General features: G+C 48.7%; 1 protein-coding gene across 2 annotated transcripts in view; it reads left to right on the forward strand.

The window, feature by feature from the left end:
- Positions 1–13,733, forward strand: part of GABBR2 (gamma-aminobutyric acid type B receptor subunit 2) — a 370,102-nt gene that overhangs the window by 271,620 nt on the left and 84,749 nt on the right. The gene's annotated exons all lie outside the window — the stretch shown is intronic.

Raw genomic sequence — 13,733 nt, forward strand, 5'->3', positions numbered from 1 at the left:
TTTCCTGCTGTCAGAATCAGAAGGGACCTCAGCAGCCATTCAGGCAACTCTCCTCATGTGACGAGGAGGAAATGGAGGCCCACAGGGCATCTGTGAGGAGCTGGGCCAGGTGTTCTGCCTGGAGGAACCTCGATTCGACCTTTCACGGTCATTAGTAGGGTTGTTAGGCAGAACCATGAGACAGACCATTCATTAATGCAATGTTTTTCAATATCTGAATGTTTCTGGAAAATCCAGAAATGAGCAGTGCCTTCTGTGTCCACTCGTTTTGAGCAGATCCCAGAATCATCCAGGGAAAAGCAAGAAATGAAATCGAGTTATTCAGATCCATTCAGGCAAATCTCAACCAGATTCGGATCAATCAGGTGTTCTCTGGTGCCACCGTTCCATAATGTGACCTTGTAGATTTACCCATTTGTCTTCCTGTGGCGGATAATTGAAACGCATGTCAGCTCTCTGGTGTGCACAAGAGATGTAATTTTAGGCAAACGTAATTATTTTTCCATTTGTTAAGTCTTACTTCATCATTGGCTGAACAATGTAAGCATCTTGGCAAAGATATACTTACTTTTTTTTTTTTTTGAGTGATTGCAACTAAATTCTCTTGTCACATTTCCAGTTCTCAAATTATATCGTTCTGGGAGAATATTTTGTAAAATATTGATTGGCCAATCACAGCTACAAGTGAATGCCAATTTTATTGCCTTTTTTCCCCTGAATGTTAGGATTAGATACCAACTCCAATGACTGGTTTTAGGCATTTGTAAAGAAAGCATTGTAGCAAAAAGCAGTTCAGAGGTGAGTTGAAAACCACCTGAGCACAAGTCCAGTGTATAGGCATGTGACTCACCACTCTGAGTCACATGCCAGTGTCCTCATCTATAAAATAGGGATATGATCCTATCTACCGTCTTGGGATGTAGGAAGAGCTACATGACATGCCATAGAGAAATGTGCATATCTTTCCTGCTCAGCAAGTAGTAGCTATCATGATTAGCTTTTACTCAAAAATTATGATACTTGCCTGGGGCAAATCCACATTTTCCTGGTGTGTTGAAGCCCTCTGGGTGCCACTTTCTCTGCCTACGCAGAGCATGCGTGTGTGCTCAGTCGCTTCAGTCGTATCTGACTCTGTGACCCTATGGACCGTAGCCCACCAGGCTCCTCTGTCCATGGGATTCTTCAGGCAAGAATACTGGAGTGGGTTGTCATGCCCTCCTCCAGGGGACTCTTCATGACCCAGCGATCAAACCCATGTCTCCTTATGTCTCCTGCATTGGCAGGCAGGTTCTTTACCACTAGCACCATGTGGGAAGCCCACCTACCTCTTAGAGATGTTCCCAGTACTTAATGACATGTACGGTGTCACATGTGCAGGGCCTTAGAAATGATTTTGCCCCACTACTTCATGATATAAATGGAGAAACCGAGGGAAGGGAGGTGTTCCACCCAACTGGCTGGAGGCAGAGCAGGACTAGACCTCAGCTTTCCCCGAGTGCCAACCTCAGCATGCTCAGGTGCACACCTGTGCCCAAGCGTCCTCCCTTTGCCACTTTTGTGTCCAGCTTTTATTGACTGTCAGAGCTGGGCCTTGCAGATACTCCTGTTTACATGTTTTTAAAACAGACACTGATTTTGTTGGCAGAGGATATTGTGCTGGGAGCATGTTCACATCAGCACAACAGTTAGTTTTCCAGATTCTTAGGATCTCAGATGTGCCTTACTGCCAGGATGGAGAGGCATTGATTTGTTGAGTAGGCTGCCCAAGTTGGAAGGGCTCCTGGTTATCACCTTATTTCAGAGGGGAAACTAAGGCTCAGACATGGGAAGGAACTGGCTTTGGGACAGTGAGTTCGTTCCTTCACTTCTCTGGTTCACCTCCAAGAGAGGCTGGCCTACACTGTTTCTGGGACCTTTCTGGAATTTACCCAGAGGGTGGGCCTGACCTCTACCTTGGGGTTACTAGATCCTAAATTGCCTCATGCCATTGACCTCAAAAAAGGCTTCTCAGTGAGGTCGCTATGCTGTTTTCTGTGGTGCCCTTCAAGTCCTCCCTCTCCCTGTCTGTCTCTCTCTCCCTCACCTCCTACCCTCCTTTAGGAGGGGCAGTGGCACAGCAGAGCTGCCTTACAGATAGCCAGCCCAGCAGTGGGGCTCGCTTTGCAGAAGACACCCAGGCCGTCTCAGCGCTCGCTGGCAGGATTTTGGAAGTCGGCCCATCCCACCCTCCCTCTGAAGACCTTGAAAGATGCTGTTTTTGGCTTCTTGTTTATAAAGTTCCTGGTGCCTTCTAAACCCTTTTATCTGTTGTAGAGGAAACATTTAGTAGGAGGCTGTTACCCTCTTTGTAAAACTAAAACACAAAGAAGTTGGAAATGGGAGGCAGTTTAGGGGAAAAGATGAAAAGGAGAGCCAGGAATCCATGGTCCTGCTTGACTTTTTTATTCCAGAAGTGTAGGGGTTGGTATCGCAAGAACATGGCACACAGTAGACCCTGGTACAAGTTTATTGAATTAATCTGTAGGCAAAAGACCTGAATTCAAGCCTGTGCTCTGAAGTTTACCGGCGATGTGACCCCGGGCAAGTCACTTCATCTCCCTAAGCCCCAGCTTCCTTCTCTGGAAAATGGATGTCGCTAATGCCAACTCTGCCTGTCCCCTGGGGCTGGCTGTGTGAGATCTTGCTCTATAAATTTTGGGTGATAGGAAACTAGTCACATCACTAGCATGCTGCCTCGTTCCTGACTGGCTGTTGGTAAATGTTTGCTGAATCGGTGAGTGATTCAGCTCATGGAAATTTGAAAGCATGTTCATTTATTCGTGGTCTCCAGTGGCTTGAGTCTAGGCAGAGTGTCTGACAAACAGCGGTTGGTCTTGACAACAGAAACATAAACCAAAGCTACCTCACAATGATGGCCACTGCTGTCCCAGGCTGGAGAAATGAACTTTTTTTTTGCAAACTTAGGAGTGCTGGATAGACAGAACTACCTCTAAAATAATGTGTCAGGGACCTCCTGGTCCCTCTTGAGGGTGAAACATTTTGAATCCAGAGAGGGATTCAAAGCCGAAGCATGACCTTCCTCACCCCTGGCTTCCCTCCATTCACTCCATTTTCAAGACATCCCAGGGACCTTACCTCCCAACAGGACAATCCTAGAGGGGGCAGGTGTGCCGGATACCATCATTGTCCCACCTGTAGTCCCTGAGCATTCATGGTTCCAATCATCTTATTAAGAGCACCTGTGCTTTTCGCCCTGTGCAAGGAGCGGGGCCAATATCCAGGGAGAGAATGCTTCCAGGGCAGCCCTGAGCTGGGGATGGATGAAGAGTAAAGGATAAATCCCCCAGTGTCCTTCCTCCCTTGGTTGGAAACTCCCAAGAGCTCCAAGGTGTGTCTGCTCTGTCTACAGAGGTCCCCATGGAATTGAGCCTCAGCTGGGCTCTCAGGAACCTGCTCATTAATGCAGCTTACCCTGGCTCCCTTCCCTTCCCTGTCTCACCTCCCCACACTCCTATTAGAGTATTCAAGGATCACCTCCCAAATAAATTACATGCACTCTGTCTTGTCTCAGGCACCCTTCTGAGGGATCCACCCATGGCTGTAGGTAAGGCAGGTATTAGTATCCCCTCACCACACACCTGGGGTGCAGGGGGCCTAACCCCCTTTCAACTCCAAGTTCAGAACCCCTCCCTCCAGGCCATTGCTGACTTGCACCAAATCACATGTGGATGAGAATGAATACTAGGGAATTGGCGCTTTTTTCCCCCATAAGAGAAGAAAGAATCCATGTTACTAACAAAGTCTAAACATGGCTCAGAATTTGCAGCAGGGAAGGAAGTTGAGTGAAGCCATGATTAGAGCCTTGTTTATGCTGTTCATGGTGAAACCCCAGCATCTGCTGCTCTAACTCACCACCCCTGCCTTCATTAGGCCTGTTTGTAAGAATTCGGTGAGTGACAATCTGCTTGAATTCTGCACTGTTTCTGTGCAGCATAAAGGACTCAGACTTTGGAGTTTTATACTTTAGCACCTGATCTGAAAGAATGGGGTCTTCCACCATCTAACGACATAATTGTCATTCAGAAGGTACCTATGAAATGCAGGCTTGTCCTCCCCATTTGCAAACATTAATTACCATTTGGTCTTCAGGGTAACAGATATGGTTCTATTCAGTGTGCATTTCCTGAGCATCTGCCAGGTGCTTTACCAGCTCCTCTGGGAAAGCCAACTTGAATAAGATACGGCCCCTCCCCACAGGGGCTTCACAATCTCCCTGGCCAAGTGCCAGTGCCTATAAAAGAGGGAATATAATTTCCAAGAACCTACTAGAAAACTTTCGGAGCTAGTTTGACTCCAGTTTGAAACTCAAGGCTGATTTTTAATATCCTTTTCCTTCTGTGAAGTCATGTATCACAGCCCTCTTCACTAAGCCTTGGGTTTGGAAAGAGCAGTTTGTTGGACTGCCTCTCAGCTTGACGTAGTTGAGTGGAGACATAGTCCACTAAACTGCAGGTTACACCTGAAGGGCTGTGGGTCAGCAGAAATGGAAGGACTCAGGTGAATATGGGCTCTTTCAGGCTGGAAGTCTGACCCTGACCTTGATGCCTTCCAGTCCTCATGATCCAGGGCTTATTTTTCTTGGAGCTCAAGGAAGATGGCTTGGAAAGACAGAAGTATTTAGCAGACCTTGTCTTTCATTGAGCCATAAACTCTCCGTGTTAAGGGGAACCCTGACTTTCCTTTACAGCATTGTCTCTGCTTGAATGCCTTCAGTGACAGGGAACTTACCTCCTATCATGTGGAAAGTTTTGAAGCAGGCATGCCTAATCATTGCTAGCCATGCACTGTGGCTTAATCTTTCTGAGCCATCATTTTAGCACTTATTTTAACACATGATTGACCAGGGGATTTTTGCAGAAACTAACACCTGTGGCTGGCAATTTGTTACTTAAGTGAAAATTGAAATATCTCCTGTGAATAACAGTTGGCTAAGAAAAGATGTGTTAATACCTCTCTGGTCAATAATGAGTTAAAGTAGTGAAACGAAAGGTTTTCCTTGCTTAAAAGTAATGGTGAGAATCCACTGACATGAGGCTGTGAATGAGCCTGACTCAGTGACTAGCGCAGATGAGAGCCGTGATAGCTACTGGCTTCCTGCTCCTCTCACGGACACTTTTCACAATGATCCCAGATTTACCACGTCCAGAACTGCTTGAGCAAGGTGCTGTCTTATTCCTCAGGACACACTTCACACTCCTCATTTCATGGAATGTTGTTATCACTGGTCCATGGAAGCCCCTCTGCTTGTTTGTTTATACCTTTATTTCCCTTATTTATTCTCATCTGCCACTCCTACCTACCCCAAGAAAGGCAAGCATTCTAAATGTTTAATGCATGTATTGTGTTTGAATGTTTCCTTGCAAAATGTGTGTTGCTATTTTGTGTGCATATTTTGACTCTGCATCGAAGCAACTGGATGTTTCTTTCTTTTCCCACTCAGCAGTTTGCTTTTAAGCTACTCCACATGGCCGGGTGTACATCTAGGCCATGGCCCTCACAGGACATAGCCCTCCCCTCCCCTGATGACACCACCTAGATCACCTTCAACTCCCTGCCTCCACACATAGTGAGTGTCCTCGGACATGTTCCCTATGAACCCAGCTGGGCGTTTCTTGAGGACAAATGCCCACGAGCTGAATTGTTGGGTCAGAAGGTGTGTCAACACTGAACATGCCTAAAATTTACCAGACAGCTCTCAGAAACGTCCCTACCCGTGCAGCTCCTACCAGCATGAGGAATTCCACATCCCTACCTCCCACCCTCAGTTGGTGTTTCCCATCTCATTGTTTGCCAGTCTAAAGATATAAAGTAATATTATGCTGTGGTTTTGAGTATCATTTGTCCCTGATGACTGATGAGTTTGGGCATTTCTTCCTGTGCTTGTCAGCCACTTGTTGTTTACTGTTGGTTCTGATCCTTGGACCACTTTTATTTTGAGGGTATTGTCTTTTGGTTATTGATTTGCAAGAGTTCCTCACATAATTTTGATTTCAGCTTCCTACTGGAGCTTTAGGCTTTGCAAACATCTTCTCCCGTTCGGTCATTTGTCTCTAAGCTTAAAGTCCCTGATGAACGGAAGTTCTTAATTTTGATGTGCTAATTTTCATTCTTTTTTTTTTTTTTTTTTTGATCCTATGGTTTGGGCTTTTGAAGTTTCTCAATGGTCATTTCCTGGCATCACCACGGCACAGGGGTACTGAGATGGACAAGACATTGCCCTTGCCATCAGGGAACCCTGGTCTAGTAGGGGGCAGACACAGGACCCCCGCCTGAGTGTTACAGGTGATAAGGGCATGCAGAGGAAAGTCTGAATCTGCTCCACTTGGCAGATTCCGGGAAAGCTACCTGGGAGAGGCAGCATTCAAGATAAACTCTAAAGGCCTAGTGGGAGTTAGCCAAGAGGAAGTGAGGAAAGGTGCTCTAGATGCAGATGACCCATTGTATCTGTACATGTTCTGTGTCCCCTCAGGCATTCAGCTTTTGTCTCTGGAACAGTTTGCATAAATCAGTGGACAAGTCTACCCTTGGCAAGATTATTATACTCTTGGGGCATTTGGCTAGTGTCCACTTAGCCTGTTAAAAATCTCAAAACAAATGTCGATGAAGTTAACCTATTAAAAATGTGGCAATGGCGTACCGTTTGTGCTGGAGACGAGTTGAGGGGGAGGGCCAAGGGAGCCCTCTCTGCCTGGTGCTGCTGAGAGGTACTGCTGAGACCTGCTTGCGCCCCATGGGAGGACAGTGACTGCCGAGGTCCTGTCCACGGGCAGTGACCAGACTTCGCGGGATGGGGTATGTGCATGCATGCGCAATCGCTCAGTTGTGTCCGACTCTGTGTGACCGCACGGACTGTAGACTGCCAGGCTCCTCTCTCCATGGGGTGAGTGAGTCAATGAAGTAAAAAATCACTTCCCGAGGGATGGCTGGCCAGCCTGGAGAAAAGCAGAATCAAGACTCAAAATCGCCATGTCCCTGTCTCTGAAGCCTGGTCAGGAGTAGGAGTGGCTATGATGTGTGACCCCAGGCAAAGCCAGGACTGGGAGGGGAAGTCCCAAGGTGCATACTTCAGTTTGGAGTGAGGAAGACCCTTCAGGACAGTTGCAGGATCGTGGAACAAGAGCAGGAGGGCGCAGAGATTTCCACTGTCTAGCCCAGGCAGAGGAGGGCACTTCCCCAGAACTCGTTACTGAGAAGACGGCAAAACCAAGACCCCTTCCAGGGGTCCTATCCTCTAGCCAGAGCTCTTTCCTTTCCCTGAGTCCTACAATGGAGTAATTTTATAGAATCTTTGATTCTCACTGAGCCAAGATTGTCTTTTGTTTTACATCTCAGAGTTTTATATTTCTAGATGTTTACAACAACAATTAAACCTTAAAGGACACATATACTTCCCTCGGGCTTCCCAGGTAGCTCAGTGGGTAAAGAATCTGCAGGAGACCCAGGAGATGGGGGTTCAATTTCTGAGTCGGGAAGATCCCCTGGAGGAAGGCATGGCACCCCACTCCAGTATTTTTGCCTGGAGAATCCTGTGGACAGGGGAGTCTGGCGGGCTGCAAACCATGGGCTCATGAGAAGTCGGACATGACTGGACGACTTGAGCACGCACTCATACTTCCCTCCGTGCAGACCTTGAGTCCGCTGAGGAAGAATGAACCTTTGGTGGGGAGGGGAATAGAGGCCAGGAAGCAGGACGTGGGGTCTCAGCTGCAGCAGGAGGTAGGCGACCCTACATCTGGCCCTCTCACCCACGGGCTGCAGGCAGGTGGGAGGCAGGATCACTCTGTGACTGAAGTGGTCCCCCAGCTGTCTCATGGATGCTCTCGGGCCCACAGCCAGAGTATTTTCAGACTGGACTTTTTTCGGCAGCCTAATTTTCACCAATAGGACTTATTTTCTTTATGTATCATCCAAATCCAAAGTTTGATATAAAGAAAAATAAAAAATGCACTTTTCTAGGAAAACACTTTTTTTTTTTTTTTTGCACCACAACAAGGAACTGGTATTATCCTACAGGAAAAGGGGCTCTGTGTTTTACAGTATTTTGAGCCTCTGAGAACAGAAAGTGTCAGCATTGCAGGGTTCTTGGTTTTATCCAGCAGTTTTCAACTCTAGATATGCATTAGTCAACTTCAGTTCAGTTCAGTTCAGTTCAGTCGCTCAGTCGTGTCCGACTCTTTGCGACCCTATGAATTGCAGCATGCCAGGCCTCCCTGTCCATCACCAACTCCTGGAGTTCACTCAGACTCGCATCCATCGAGTCAGTGATGCCATCCAGCCATCTCATCCTCTGTCATCCCCTTTTCCTCCTGCCCCTAATCCCTCCCAGCATCAGAGTCTTTTCTAATGAGTCAACTCTTCGCGTAAGGTGGCCAAAGTACTGGAGTTTCAGCTTCAGCATCATTCCCGCCAAAGAAATCCCAAGGCTGATCTCCTTAGTCAACTTAGGGAACTTTTAAAAATACTGCCACCCAGGGTTCACCCTTCAACTCCACCCGACCCTGCCCCACAACTAGAAATTGTAATATAATGGATCCAGGCATCTGAATTTTCTAGAAACTCCCCAGGTGACTCTAGTGTCTGGCCAGGACTGAGAACTATTGAAACCCCTGCAGTGCACTTTGAGGGTGGAGAAACTGAGGCCCCCCAGAAGAGAACGATCTGCCCAGGGTCACACAATAAGTCAGCAGCAACTCCCAGCAGGGCAAGCGGGGCAGGTAAGCGAGCCAGTGGCAGATGTGACACCACAGCCCCTTCCCCCACACCCTGCTCTATTCTCTCCTGCCCCTATGAGTCCTCTTTCTAGCCTGTCCATAAGTCTCCTGTTCTGCAGTCTGCACGTCTGTATAAGTGGTTAATGTTCTTTGCACAACAGAGTTACCAAGGAGCCCAAGAGTTAAAAGTTGAAAGGGGTTGGGCTGTGGGTGAAGGGAGAAACACAAGGGACACCATCCTTCCCCTGAAGAGCCAGGGGAGGTGGGGTTGGCTGGGTCTATGGCAGGAGAGGGGACCCTGTGCTGCCCAGGACCGCCAAAGTGAGACTTGAGGTTCCACTCAGGAACTGACTGGCTGGCAGGAATCACAAGGCCTGGGCACACCAAGGGCATGGCTCCACACAGCTTCTCACATGTCACCCAGTGCCCTGAGCCCACAGCCACTGGAGAGGAGCAGTTCTCGCGGAAGCCTTACTGGAAGAGGTGAATAGGATTCAGACGTATTGGTTTGCTAGAGGGAGGGAAAAGCCACCTTCCAAGCAGAGAGACCCTTACGGGAAACAATGGTAGTAAGAAAGCACCATAGTGTAGTAACAGTGTTCACTTCAGTTCAGCTCAGTTCAGTCGCTCAGTCGTGTCCGACTCTTTGCAGCCCCATGAACTGCAGCACGCCAGGCCTCCCTGTCCATCACCAACTCCCGGAGTTCACTCAAACTCATGTCCATCAGTCAGTGATGCCATCCAACCATCTCATCCTCTGTCGTCCCCTTCTCCTCCTGCCCCCAATCCCTCCCAGCATCAGAGTCTTTTCCAATGAGTCAACTCTTCGCATGAGGTGGCCAAAGTATTGGAGTTTCAGCTTTAGCATCATTCCTTCCCAAGAACACCCAGGACTGATCTCCTTTAGAATGGACTGGTTGGATTTCCTTGCAGTCCAAGGGACTCTCAAGAGTCTTCTCCAGCACCAAAGTTCAAAAGCATCAATTCTTCGGCACTCAGCGTTCTTCACAGTCCAGCTCTAACATACATACATGACCACTGGAAAAACCATAGCCTTGACTAGACAGACCTTTGTTGGCAAAGTAATGTCTCTGCTTTTAAATATGCTATCTAGGTTGGTCATAACTTTCCTTCCAAGGACTAAGCATCTTTCAATTTCATGGCTGCATTCACCATCTGCAGTGATTTTGGAGCCCAAAAAAATAAAGTCTGACACTGTTTCCACTGTTTCCCCATCTATTTGCCATGAAGTGATGAGACCAGATGCTATGATCTTCCTTTTCTGAATGTTGAGCTTTAAGTCAACTTTTTCACTCTCCACTTTTACTTTCATCAAGAAGCTTTTTAGTTCCTCTTCACTTTCTGCCATAAGGGTGATGTCATCTGCATATCTGAGGTTATTGATATTTCTCCCGGCAATCTTGATTCCAGCTTGTGCTTCTTCCAGCCCAACATTTCTCATGATGTACCCTGCATAGAAATTAAGTAAGCAGGGTGACAATATACAGCCTTGACGTACTCCTTTTCCTATTTGGAACCAGTCTGTTGTTCCATGTCCAGTTCTACCTGTTGCTTCCTGACCTGCATATAGGTTTCTCAAGAGGCAGGTCAGGTGGTCTGGTAGTCCCATCTCTTTCAGAATTTTCCACAGTTTATTGTGATCCACACAGTGTTCAGGAACCCCACAAACAGTTCACAGTTATTTTTGTCATGACTCAAATAGCTACAACTTATTGAACACTTGCTGTGAGTGAGGCCCCAAGCCAGAAACTGCCTCTCATCTCCTCTGTAGCCCTCACGGCCACTGAGAGCTGCCGTTTTACACTTAGAGCCCAGCTGCTCACAGGGTGCAGCAGGAAGGGATGTAGGGCCTGCAATTGGGAAGATTTTGCCCACCCAGGAGAGCTGGGTGAGGTCACAGTCACTAAATTACAAGGTCAGAGATTATGAATTATTTTTTAATCTTTGTAACTTTAGCACAGAGCCTGGCACCCCATCATTTACTGAGTGAATGAAGTGATTAAGGGATTTAATATGCACAGCCTTCAGCACCCAGATGTCCAAGGTCAGCTCGGTCAGGGAAGAGAACTTAGCTAACCTTCCACCACCTGCTCTTTTGAGGGATTCCTCATTATGAAATAGCTTAGGCGGGCCCTGGCATGCAGTAGGCACTCAATAAGTATGGGCCAAATAACCAGCAGCCCTGGTTGCTCAGTATGCGTAGGAAGATGCTCTGAATTCGGAACTGAGACTCAAGTTCAGGCAACCCCTTAGTCGCTGCCCAGCACGTGGCCCTCAGTGTTCACTTAGCAACTTGAGGCTCCTCCCTCACCTGCACACTGGGGTGAATTACGCCTGATTCAGGGTCTGCTGGGAAACTCTGGAGGCAGGATTGTGTGGAGCTCCCCTCCCCCGGCCTCCAAGCAGTGCACCCAGGGAGAGATTACGGTGATTATGGTCGTCGTTGCAGGAAGCTGAGTATTATTTTGGTGCCATAGGATGGATGGTATAGTTGGGGAGTGTGAGTCAGAGGGGCGGGCTGTGTGGCTGGGGGCGCGGTGAGGTGCCAGCCACACCACTTTCCGGCTCCTGGTGATTTATTCCAATCAGCCTGCATATTTCATGTGCTGCCTCCCCACACCAAATAAATAAATCAGAGCCTCCTCTGAGCAGTGGGAGCTGATTAGGGCTGAGACTTCAAAAGGCCAGAGCAGGGATGCTCGAGCTCCCAGCAGAGGCTGCTAATGTGACATTTAGGAGCTGGGTGACCCCGGCAAGTGATAGCCGCCTACACAGTATGAGGCCCCCCCACAAGTGGCGGGGAGACCTTTGCAGGGAGAAGGAAGTGACTTTTACAGTCCTGTGTTCCACCGCCAGTCAAAGGAATGCAGGCAGAAATGTGGCCAGTGGGATTCCCTGTTTCATTTCCTGAATTTTTATAAGGAACCAGCAGCACACCTGCATCTCTGCAGAGAAATCCACTTAGAGCCAGAGCCCCAGGGGGCAGCTCCCCCGGCCACGGTCTTGGGATTCCTGCTGCTGTGTCTCTTTATGACCCTTGGGCATTCTGAGCACCAGGGTCTGTAGCTGTGGGTACCCTCCTGCCCCTCTGTTGGGCAGGTGGGCACTCCTCTTTGTAGTTATCACACTCAGAATGCCCAGGTGGTCCATGGAGTGGGCAGCTCAGGCCCAAAACTGTCACCTCTCAGAGATCCCATTGAGGCAGCCACATGTGGAAACAGTCCTGGGTTTGAGCCTCAACTCTGCTCTTAGGGGGGCCCTGATCAGTGGGGCCCTAGGCAAAGCTGTAACCTGCCTGAGCTTCAGTTTTCTCATCTGTAAAGTGGGACTGAAACCACTTAACTCCACACAACTGTGAGAACTAAACAAGGAAAGGCACATAAATTTGAATCCCCTTGGCCCTTCCCCGCCGACTCGCCACCCTGTCCCAGCCTGCGCTACTCCGGGGCCCCACTCTCTACTCCTTGCCTTTGTCTCTCTGCCTCTAACCCCACCTTGAATGAACTCTCTGTTCAAGGGGATCCTTGTCCCTGTCTTGGTGGCATGTGGCATGGCTGGCCAGCTCCCTTGTGAAATTGTCCCTTTCCTTGCGCCCACTCTATTCTGGCGTCCTGGCCCCTCTTCCCCAATCTCTTTGTTTCATCTTTGCTCTGCCCACCCCAGAGATCAGTGCTCCCCAGGGTCTGCCCTTGATCTTCTCTTCTCACTTGACACTGTCCCTGGAGGTCTTCTTCCTGCCCCCTGCTCCAACTCCCAGTTTACATGCTAATGACTCCAACTCTCTCCACCCTCCACCCCTGCTCCCCCAGCTCCAGACCCAAGGATGTCTCTATCCCGATGATCCATGGGTACCTCAAGCTCAGCATGTCCAAACTGGAACTTGTCATCTTTCCACCTTCTTTGACCCCTCCTGGGCTCCCCATTGGGAACGGCCCTGAGCCCACTTGCCCCCTCATTTGGTTTGTTCCCCTGTTCCCCATCTTTCCCACCTGCAGATCACCCAGCTGTCCACATTTTACCTGGAGAAAAAAGGACTTGTCCAATCTAAGCCCCACCTCTCCATTCCTCCTACCACCACCATGGGCAAGTCTTGGTCTTGGTCTAAGTCTGCCAGCAGAATGGTATCAAAGATGAAGGTAAATTCACATGTATCACTTGGATCTAAAAAGATACCTGAACAAGTACATCTATATGGAGGAACCAGGAAGAGGAATGTATAAAGGAGACCTGGTGCTGGGTGTAACATAGAGCCATGCGGCCTCTGAAGGATGTGAATTTTGCTTCAGGATGAATTAGTAGGAATATAACATGCAGGATAAAGGAGGGGGTTGTCCTTTCTACCTGCTGCTGACTACTCACGTGACTTTAGATCATGCCTAAAGGGTATTGGGTCAGTCCTTGGGTCTACACCGTATCAGATAGTGATACTGTGAAGTGTGGTCTAAGTTGGGGCCTGGAAACAGTGCGAAGTAGAAACGATGTTCAGTGATGATGTTCAGTACATGCTAATGACCCCAGCTCTCTCCACCCCCCACCCCTGCTCCCCCAGCTCCAGGCCCAAGAATGTCTCCATCCCAATGATGCGTGGGCACTGAGGTTGGAGGGCAGGGGCTTCCCTGGTGGCTCAGTGATAAAGAATCTACCTGCAATGCAGGATACGCAGGTTCAATCCCTGGGTTGGGAAGATCCCCCAGAGAAGGAAATGGCAACCTACTCCAGTATTCTTGCCTGGAGAATTCCATGAACAGAGGAGCCTGGTGGGCTACAGTCCATGGGGTCACAAAAGAGTCAGGCACAACTTAGCAGCTAAATCACAACAAAAGGTGGAGTTCGGGGCTACTGCCAGAGAGATGATGTGTTTTTGTCTTCAAGTCTCTAGAGCTCTCCCAGGGCAGAGGGAGCAGGGGTGGTCTGTGTGGTCCCAGAGGGCAGAGCCAGATG

Source organism: Ovis aries, chromosome 2, assembly GCF_016772045.2.
Source record: "Ovis aries strain OAR_USU_Benz2616 breed Rambouillet chromosome 2, ARS-UI_Ramb_v3.0, whole genome shotgun sequence".
Taxonomy (NCBI): domain Eukaryota; kingdom Metazoa; phylum Chordata; class Mammalia; order Artiodactyla; family Bovidae; genus Ovis; species Ovis aries.